The 8,835-nt window shown below is 46.6% G+C and overlaps 1 long non-coding RNA gene across 1 annotated transcript; it reads left to right on the forward strand.

Annotated features, from left to right (window-relative positions):
- Positions 1-3,813: 3,813 nt before the first annotated feature.
- Positions 3,814-8,289, forward strand: LOC130604560 (uncharacterized). The gene is made up of 3 exons (XR_008973483.1): positions 3,814-3,925; positions 5,118-5,326; positions 7,752-8,289. It is a non-coding gene; the product is annotated as an uncharacterized LOC130604560 (long non-coding RNA).
- Positions 8,290-8,835: the final 546 nt, after the last annotated feature.

Here is an 8,835-nt window from a genome sequence, read left to right on the forward strand (position 1 = left end):
CTGTCCTTGCATGAGCCTTTGGGAAACCTCCCAGAATGTCCTATTCAACATTGCACTGCACAAAACAGTAAGCAACACCTGAGACCACTTGGGGGGACTCAAGGTCTGTCTGATTGGACTCTCAGAAAAATAGGAAGAGAACCAAAGTATTTTGAATAGCCAGACCAATACTATAATTGCCTACCAGTAGTCATTTCTCTCTTGACTTGTTCCTGAGGCATGACATTTCTCCTGTGAGCAAACTTCTGACCCTGCCACTTTCAGCTGCCTAAAGAGAGAATTCTCCCCCACACCAGCCAGAGCTCCATCCACACTCTCACCTGATGCTAGTACTACCGTGGAAAATTTCCATGCTGACAACAGAGCCAGAAAAGGCTCTTTTTGCCTTCTTTTTTACCCTTTCACACGATAGGCTAATGTAGGATTTCTCTCCAAGACATAAGGATTTATAGCTGTTTACCTTACTTGTTCACTGCTTTAAACTGCAGGACTCAGAATCCTGATTAATGCTGCTAACTACTGAGCAACTGCTGCTGCGCTCCATTAGGAGCACTGGAAGTCACCAATGGGATCTCTTGGAGCAAAATTTCCTTTTTAAAAGTCTGTAGTTGCCTGTGCAGCAAGTAATCCAAGAACATTTCCATAACTCAAGAACATTTCCATAACTAAACCTTAGAAGTGAACTTGTAAATGAAAAGTACACTTTCTTTTTAAAACTTAAGAAGATTTTAATTTTTTAGGCAATCAAAAGTTTTCACTTCTACACCTCATGAATGGCTACACCTTTTTAAGGAATAAATTAACCTTACTTCTTTTTCTGATCAGCTTTGTATTTCTACATAAAACTGCACTTTCAAAACACTGTTTCTGTTAGTTGGAAAATTGAGATAGTAGGAAATGAAAACAGTAAATGAAGATGATAGCTATTTTTTGTAAGTCTTTCTGCAGTCACATTTATGGTGCTCTGAATTAAGAGGCCATTGCTCTTCTGTAGTTGCACCATCTGATTAGGAGTGGATGCACAACACTAGATAGTGTTGATGATACTAAACAGGTCCCTTTCAACCTTTCTGTTCCTGGTAAACCCAGATATGCACCTGCATATCAAGAATATTATACACATACGGAATAACATTATATATGTTATTATATATATATGTCTGTCCTGGGTTCAGCAGTAGCAGTCATTTTTCTCCTTGGTAGCTGGTGCAGTGCAGTGTTTTGACTTTCAGCTCGGGAACAGAGCTGATAACAAGGATGTTTTGGTTTGGCCAAGGACTTTGTGAGCCTCATGCTCTGCCAGGGAGGAGGGGAAGCCGGGAGGAAGCAGAGACAGGACACCTGACCCAAACTAGCCAAAGAGGTATTCCATACCACAGCACGTCATGCCCAGGATGTAACTGGGAGTTAGCCGGAAGGGCTGGGAGTCTGCAGGGTTGGAGGAGGTATCGGTCGGTGCTTGGTCAGGCTGGGGGGGGTGAGTTATATGTCGGGTGGTGCTGAGGTGTTGTATTCTCTTCCCTTGTTATTTCCTTTATCATTATTATTATTGGTGGTAGCAGTAGTGATTTGTGTTATACCTTAGTTACTAAACTGCTCTTATCTCAACCCGTGGGAGTTGCATTCTTTTTGATTCTCCTCTCCGTCCCTCCGGTAGTAGGGGGAGGGAAAGAAGGTAGGGGAGTGAGCGAACGAGTTACCTGACTGACTTTAAACCACGACAATGTCATATATAATAACATATTAGTTGCAAAGACACTGCTGACTGCATCCACAATATACAGGAGAGGTATCAGAAAAATTACTCGCATTGGTAGAAATATGCATATGTGCACATTAATTCAGTTTTAGAACAGGTCTGTTAACAGACTGATTTTCTTTTCTTAACTGAAACAGCTGAATGGAACTGGTTATATGGCCTCTGGAGTCACCAGCCTGCTGGTTTTAATGGAAAAGATTCTGGAATCAGTGTCGAAGGCAAGGCTGACTTGGGAAGGGGCAGAATTGTTGCAAACCGGTTCAAGACTGGTAGGGTAAGGCTCCCCTGGATACCCTGGAGAGAGACGCCTGGAATGTCACATTTGAGAAAGAAAACGTGTGAGAGTTGCTCTGCATATGGTAGTAACACTAAGATGTGCCAAGTGCAGATTATCAGTATATTTTCCTTTGGAGAACACCATGAGACACTAAACTGAAGCTGTTAATTGCAGTTGTTACTAATTACTGTGGGGCTTAGAGGAAGGAATAAGATTGATTTGCAGTCTGGAAGCGCGTGTTCAGAGTGTCCTTTGGTATTATGCATGCTTTCAAGCTGAAAAAGAAGAGACTGATTCTTCAAGCAAACATGGTGTGAATAACTTCACAGTGAAAGGGTTTGGTTGTGTGCGTCATCCCATACATTTGGGGATTTATTTGACATGATGATAAATGCAGAGAAAAAAACTTGTCAGTGTATAAGAGACACCAAAAAGCCTCCTCTAGAGATTCATTTACAGTCCTTTATCATATTAGCACAGAATTAGAAAGCTTTGGATTTTGCCCCAAATAATCAAGATATAACTGATTTTGGAGACTGTGTTTGATTCTTTGGCTTCTGTGCAGAGAAACATGAGTATATTTGCCAAAGCACTTAGTTAAAAAGAAAAGCAAAAAAAGCATTAAAAGCCTTTTTTTTACACAGATAAAAGGCCGTGCTGTTTCAGTAGTCCCACTGCACTCCTCGAGCAGCACAGGCTACTTACAGACAGATTAAAAAAAAATAAAAAAAAAAAAAAAGTGGTATTTCCTTTCATTTGCTTTTATTTGCACCTTTTCAGCCTCACTTCAGGTTTCTCGATGGTGTTCCAGGCGCAGCCCACTCTCATGTCCAGCACTGTCACCGCAGCCCTTTCCAGCTTCTCAAGTAAATATCCCAGCTCCTCAGTGCCAGGTAAGCTTTCCGTGTGTGCCCCCCATCACTTCTTCCATGTTATTGGACTCCTCTTCCTCCCCCTCCTCGTATTATTGTTATTATTATCGTAACAAATTATTATTATTACTACTACTACTACTATTACTATTTCCTTGTTTCCTCCCTCGTGTGGGGGAAGCAGCGGGGCTGGATCTGAAGGCGGCGGCAGACCCCCGGCCGGCCCCAGCTCTCCCCCCGCGCCCCTGCTCTGGCTTTCCTCTCCCTGAAGCGCTGTGTACACAAAGGGCTAGCTTCTGCCTTTCAATTAAGTAACGGAAATTTATTTACTTTTGCTCTTTCTCCCGTCCCTACACGTATTTAGCGCCTGTAGCTCCTGTCAGCTTGGGGGTTTAATTTTTTTTCCCCTCCTCCAGAATAAGTTATTTATTTGTGCTTCTCCGGAGGCAGTTTTAAACCAAACGGCCGGACGAGGGAGGACTCCTGACAGCCTGACCCCGAGGATCGGCTTGCGAGTGGCGGAGCGGGGTTTAACGGGCCGTCGGGGCGGGAGAGGGCTCCGGCCGAGGGGCTGACCCCCGCCCCAGTGCCCGTGGAGCCCCCGATGAGTGGGCGGCTTTTTCCCAGCACGTCGGAGGGTCTGAACCTAAGAACATCCCCTCAGAAATAAAACCAAACCCACCGAAACCTCCAGGGTACTATTGTTGGAGAAGGAAGATTTCCTCGTGTAAGGCGGGGTGGGGTGGCCCGAAGCGGCGAGGACGATGCTCGGCACCGGCCGGTCCTCCAGGGCTTTCCCGGAGAGCCTTATATGGAGGGAGGGGTGGTGGTGTCTCCCCCCTCATGGGCACGGCTGTGAGGCGCCGTGCCCGGGCCTCGGGGCAGCTGCAGCGTGTTACCGCGCTGGTGTGTCATTCTAGGCGGCAGAAGGAGCGGCTACCGGAGGGGACGGCGGACCTCTGAGGGGAGCCCGTCCAGACAGAAGGGAGAGTTATGGCATCCCTCGGGCCGCGAAAGGTAAACCTGATTTGGTCGCTGTAGGCTGGGCGGTTTTGTCGGTGGTGGTTTGAGGTTTGTTGGCTTGGTTCGGTTATTTCTTCCCCTCTTTCTCCTTTCCGCTCCTCTCGGCGTTTCCTCACGTTGGCTGCCCTGTTCCCGGCAGCTGCCTGCCCTACGCCGGGGGGCGGACACAGCCGGCTCCGCGCCGGCGGGCGTCGGGGGGGGACAGTCCGCAGCCGTAAAGCGTCTTGTCCAGTAGCCCCCTCGCCTCGCTTTACTCTCTCTCTTAGCGCCAGCCCCGCGGCCGCTGCGCGCCGGCGGAGATGCTGGCGTGAGAGGAGCGCTGTACAGCCAAGCGGACCCCTTGGTGCCGATGCCAGGGTAAAAGGCATTACGCCTCCGGCGCTCCTTGCGCTTCTTCCGCGAAGAAATGGAAGGGCTGGGGAGGTGGGAGTAAAGCCGAGGGTTTGCCTATTTTGCATTAAAGAGGAGAAAAATAAAAATTGCGCGGAGCGGCACCTGCTCCGCGCCCTGCCTCTCCCCTTCCCCTCATGCGGGAGCTTTTAGTGTCCATAAACTGCAAACCAGGTAATAAGATCAGGAAAGGGGGCATTAGAGAAAACCGCGCTCAGGCACCGCCCGCGGAAAAGCAGGCTCTACAAAGACACTCTCAGAGCCCTTTTCGCGGCTGTAAAGATTTTATTGGTGATGGAGGAGCGGCTCGCGCCAGCGGGTTTGGTATTAATGACCCCTTCGGCGGGTAGAAATCACACTGCCTGGCTTGTGGAGGAGACCCACGGGCAAGGGGCACTGCGCGGTAATGCCAAGTATTTATTAAAGGAATTACTGCCACATGAATGCCGGGATTTAGGCTTCGGTTTGCCGAATGAAGTTTTTAGTAACTATGAAAGCAGGGCAATAACTTTTATAGAGGAAAGAAAAATATTTAGAGTGAGTAACTCCTCTAGTAGCTGAAAATGAACTTCTGACGACAAACGGGATTTGTCCTCCTCGCTTCACCCTGAAGGATCTACTATTTTAAATAACAGAGATTTTTCAGCTTTAGAAGAAGCTTTTTAAGCCGACCAAGCCGAGGTGTGCCCGTGGGCAGCCGGCACGCCCAGAGACGCTGGGAGCCGAGCACCCACACCATTGCTGTCGGGGTTTTCGCATGTGCAGGGAGCACAGAAATGTTTTCTCCCCCCTGCAGATCCTGACGTTCTTCCTACGAGATTCTCTTTTTGATCTGCTTGTTGTCAAACGGAGTGATTAGTTTACGGAATTATCCGCTCTGGCGTTGTGCCTTCAGGTAGCAGAGGCATTACGGCTGTACACTTCGCATTTTCTGAATGTCTCCGGCTCATCTACCTCCTCCACTACCACCACTGGAGCTTTCGGGGGCGTAACCCTTGAGTTTAGGTCGGTGTCACTCAGTTGTGAAGCGGGGAGGGGAGGGCTGTGCTGCCGACTGTGCCCATTTCAGAGGTCAGAGACGGGTCTCGGTGAATCCGTGTCTGCGGGCAGCGGCAGAGCGGAGCCGGAGCGAAGCTGGAATGGGAGGCGGTGCCGGCGCGGTCGGTCCCACCGCCCCCAGCCCGCCCCGACAGCGGGGCGGGGACCCGGGAATGGGGGGCACCACTGGCGTGTGGTGGGGAGAATAATGGGCGCAGCTCCTGTAGTCTCTGGGGAGTCTTCATCCCTTTAAATCCACTGCGCGAATTTCTCCGGGTGGGCCCCTGTAGGTTCATACTCTCTTTAATGTTAACGTGACTTGGAAAGAAAAAGAAAGCGAAGGCGCTTGTGGCGTGGCTAATTAACGTTTAGAAATGTTACCTTTCCGTGGACAAGGTTCTAAGCTCTTTCGTTGGATCGGTGCAAACGAAAACAGCAAAAACTGAAATACGGGTTCATAAAGATATTTACGTGAACGCTTGGCTGTAGCGCGAGTGGGAGCGTATGGGTACAAGGGGGATTGCCGCTCGTTCAGAGCACTTTCCTTTGGAAAGGAAAAGAGACTGAAGAAAGGTTATCCCCATCATTAGATTAAAATCTGTCTGTTATTCTAAAATGTTTAAATCCTTTCGTCAGGATTATGGCTTTGTTCCAATGCTGAAATACAGGGATTTTGCTTGTCGTAGGAAAAAAAACAAACACAGCCCTCCCCCCTGCCAACCAAACAGCCCCCAAACCTTTTTCTCCCACCTTTCCACTCCAGAACAACACAAACCCCACTCCAGAACGTCTGAGAATTTTGGGATTTTGTTTTGCTTTCATTATTCAACACTGAGACTTAACAAACGATTACAGGTTGGAAAATACTAGGGTCACGTTACGTACGACAGAGGTCTGGTCAGCATTAATATAGTGTTTGGAAAACAGTTGACAAGTGGCGAGGGTCCCCCCTCCCCTCCTTCAAAAATAAACCCTTCTAAAAGGAGTCAGAAACCCTATCTCGGTTGCTCCAAGTAAAAGCCCGTCCCCCTTTCCGCTTGCAACCGTCATGAAAAGGTAAATGGAAAGATCATTTAATTGTTTTCTTTCTAATCGCTTTAATCCCCTTTATACTAGGAGCAAATGATGATAATGGGATCCACATGGAAAAGACCCCGGGAGCAGGGAGGTTTAAGGCAGGGGGATCCTCCCGGCCCTGGGCCCTGGCAGGTGGAGCAAAGCCCAGCCTGATGCTTTGAATTGGAGTAAACCTCGTAATCTGTGGACGGATTTATTTCTTTTCTTTTTTATTTTTTTTTAAATTTTATTTTATATTCTATTATCTCCCAGTGGCGCGTCTGCAAAGTGACCCGGTTGTCACCCTGTGATGACGGGGACGCCCCTGAAACAGACAGGAAACCCCAGGACCCCGCTGTCCCCAGAGCCGGGGCACAGACACGCTGATTAGTTTTCCCGGCTCGGCCCCTCAATCCCCGAGAGCCGTTTAGCTGTGCCGCGGCCGCGCAGATACCCTCGGCTGCGTGGGCTGCCCTAAAGATCAGGGAGGGGTGGGGGCGAAGGAAGAAGGGCAGCTCATTGGCAGTGTTAGTTATAAGCACCGCCAGAATAACGCTCCTATCTGAGGCTGCAGGAACGGAGCCAACAGGGAGCTCACCGGGTCCCTGCTTTTCTTCGGGCGTTCGCAGATCTGCAAAAATACGGGACTTGCAGGTTGTTATAAACATCTTTCGGGATGCAGTCAATCAATTATACTGGCAAGCAAGCAAACCAGGAGCCTAGGACATATACAAGGCATAAATACATACATATAAACCCTGTCAACTTTGTAGTATTGACACCTCTCCCCTACTTCCCTCTCCCTCCCCAAACCTTTCTAGGAGAAGCTGTATCTAGAAAGGTCCTGACGAAGTCATGAAATCACAGTGAAGAAGTAGGCAGTCTTGTTAGGAAGTTAGGTTATGTTGTATGTTTTAATACCAGCGAGGGAGATGTTAGAAGAGAGAAAGGAAAGAAAAAAGTGTCTAAGAAAGTTGAAGACTTTAAAAAAATTAAAAACCCTATTATACTAACAGTCAGGGACACAATTTCAAGAATATGTGGCTGAAAAACATGATGGTAATTTTAAAGTACAATGTAGTAGATATATCTGGAAAAGACATAAGTTTACCAGATTTTCTACTCGGCAAAGTATTCTTTATGCTGCAGCCATATCTAGTCTTTCTTTAATTTGAAACATATTTGTATCCAGGGATAGATCATGGCAAATGCACTGTATTTATTTATTTATTTATTTATTTATTTATTTATTTAGTGCTCTTTTGATAATAAGAGCTCTACCCAGTGTGGAATTTGTGCCTTCTCTTTCTGACACTGAGTCTTTGGCTTGCAGGAGGAGATGTATGAACAAGCAATCCATACTGCAAGGAGCACAGCAGATCTGAAACATCCAAGTAATGCAGAGAAAATAGTTACATAGCAAGGTAGGAGAAAAGCAAGCTTCAGGACTTAAAAGAGAAGGGCATATTCTGAGCTGGTGTAAATTACGAGTTTCACTGAAACAGGGAAGTGGCTGGTGCTACAGAAATGGTGGGTTGTTGTTTTTACGTTGCTGTAATCTGAAACTGTGGCCCCTTCTTCTGGATAGTGAGTATGAAGTAAAGGCCTGGACTGCCTTGGCCTGGTGGGGGAATGATGCTGGGGAACAGCAGCTGTGCTTTGGGAGGGAGTACCAAAGGGAGCTTTTCCCAACTGGTGAAACCTGGCAAACAAGCTTGTAAAACTGGGGACTGGAGTGATGGTTTTGCTTTGGAAAGACCTTGTTGCTGCATTGCCTCTATGGAGCCATTATCATGCATGTTTTTCTTTTGCTGCAATTAACTGCATTTGTTCTGAAAGTTTTCCTATCACGAATAAACTCAGTATTAAACTCACTTTCCCTTCATGGTTGTCATCTGTTAAAACAAGTCATATAAGGAGCCTGAGACAAATACTACTCATATCAGGAGAGCAGCTTTTAGTGCTGCCCTTCCAAGATGGCTGGGTCTTACAGACATAAATAGTATGGGAAATCGGTTTCATTGGCTTCTCTGCAATTTAAAGGCACATATTCAAAGATGTGTAATCTCAGCAGAATAGGGATTGGGTTATTCATCTGTTTACATCTAAGACTTTCCCTGGGAGGACTTGTGTTTAAAATGGATTGGATCACTGGCTCACTTTTCATTTTCATACAACGATTTATATTTAACACCATTTAAGTGAGAGCTTCACTGGTCAAAGCTTTATTCTTGTGAACCTGATGTACTATTTTCCATACCAATGTATTATGGAAACCCTTCACAGAAACTTGGCTTGATCTGTAGTAGATAAGACTGACACAATGAGGGATAAAAGTATTAATTGACAGTTTCCAGTTAAAATTGTACATGAAATAAGTAACAATAAAAAAATAGATAAAAATTCTGTAAATATTTAAT

The sequence above is a fragment of the Pezoporus wallicus genome, unplaced genomic scaffold, assembly GCF_028554395.1.
Source record: "Pezoporus wallicus isolate ANWC-B61680 ecotype Strahan unplaced genomic scaffold, APGP_CSIRO_Pwel_v1 contig_2384, whole genome shotgun sequence".
In the NCBI taxonomy this organism is placed as follows: domain Eukaryota; kingdom Metazoa; phylum Chordata; class Aves; order Psittaciformes; family Psittacidae; genus Pezoporus; species Pezoporus wallicus.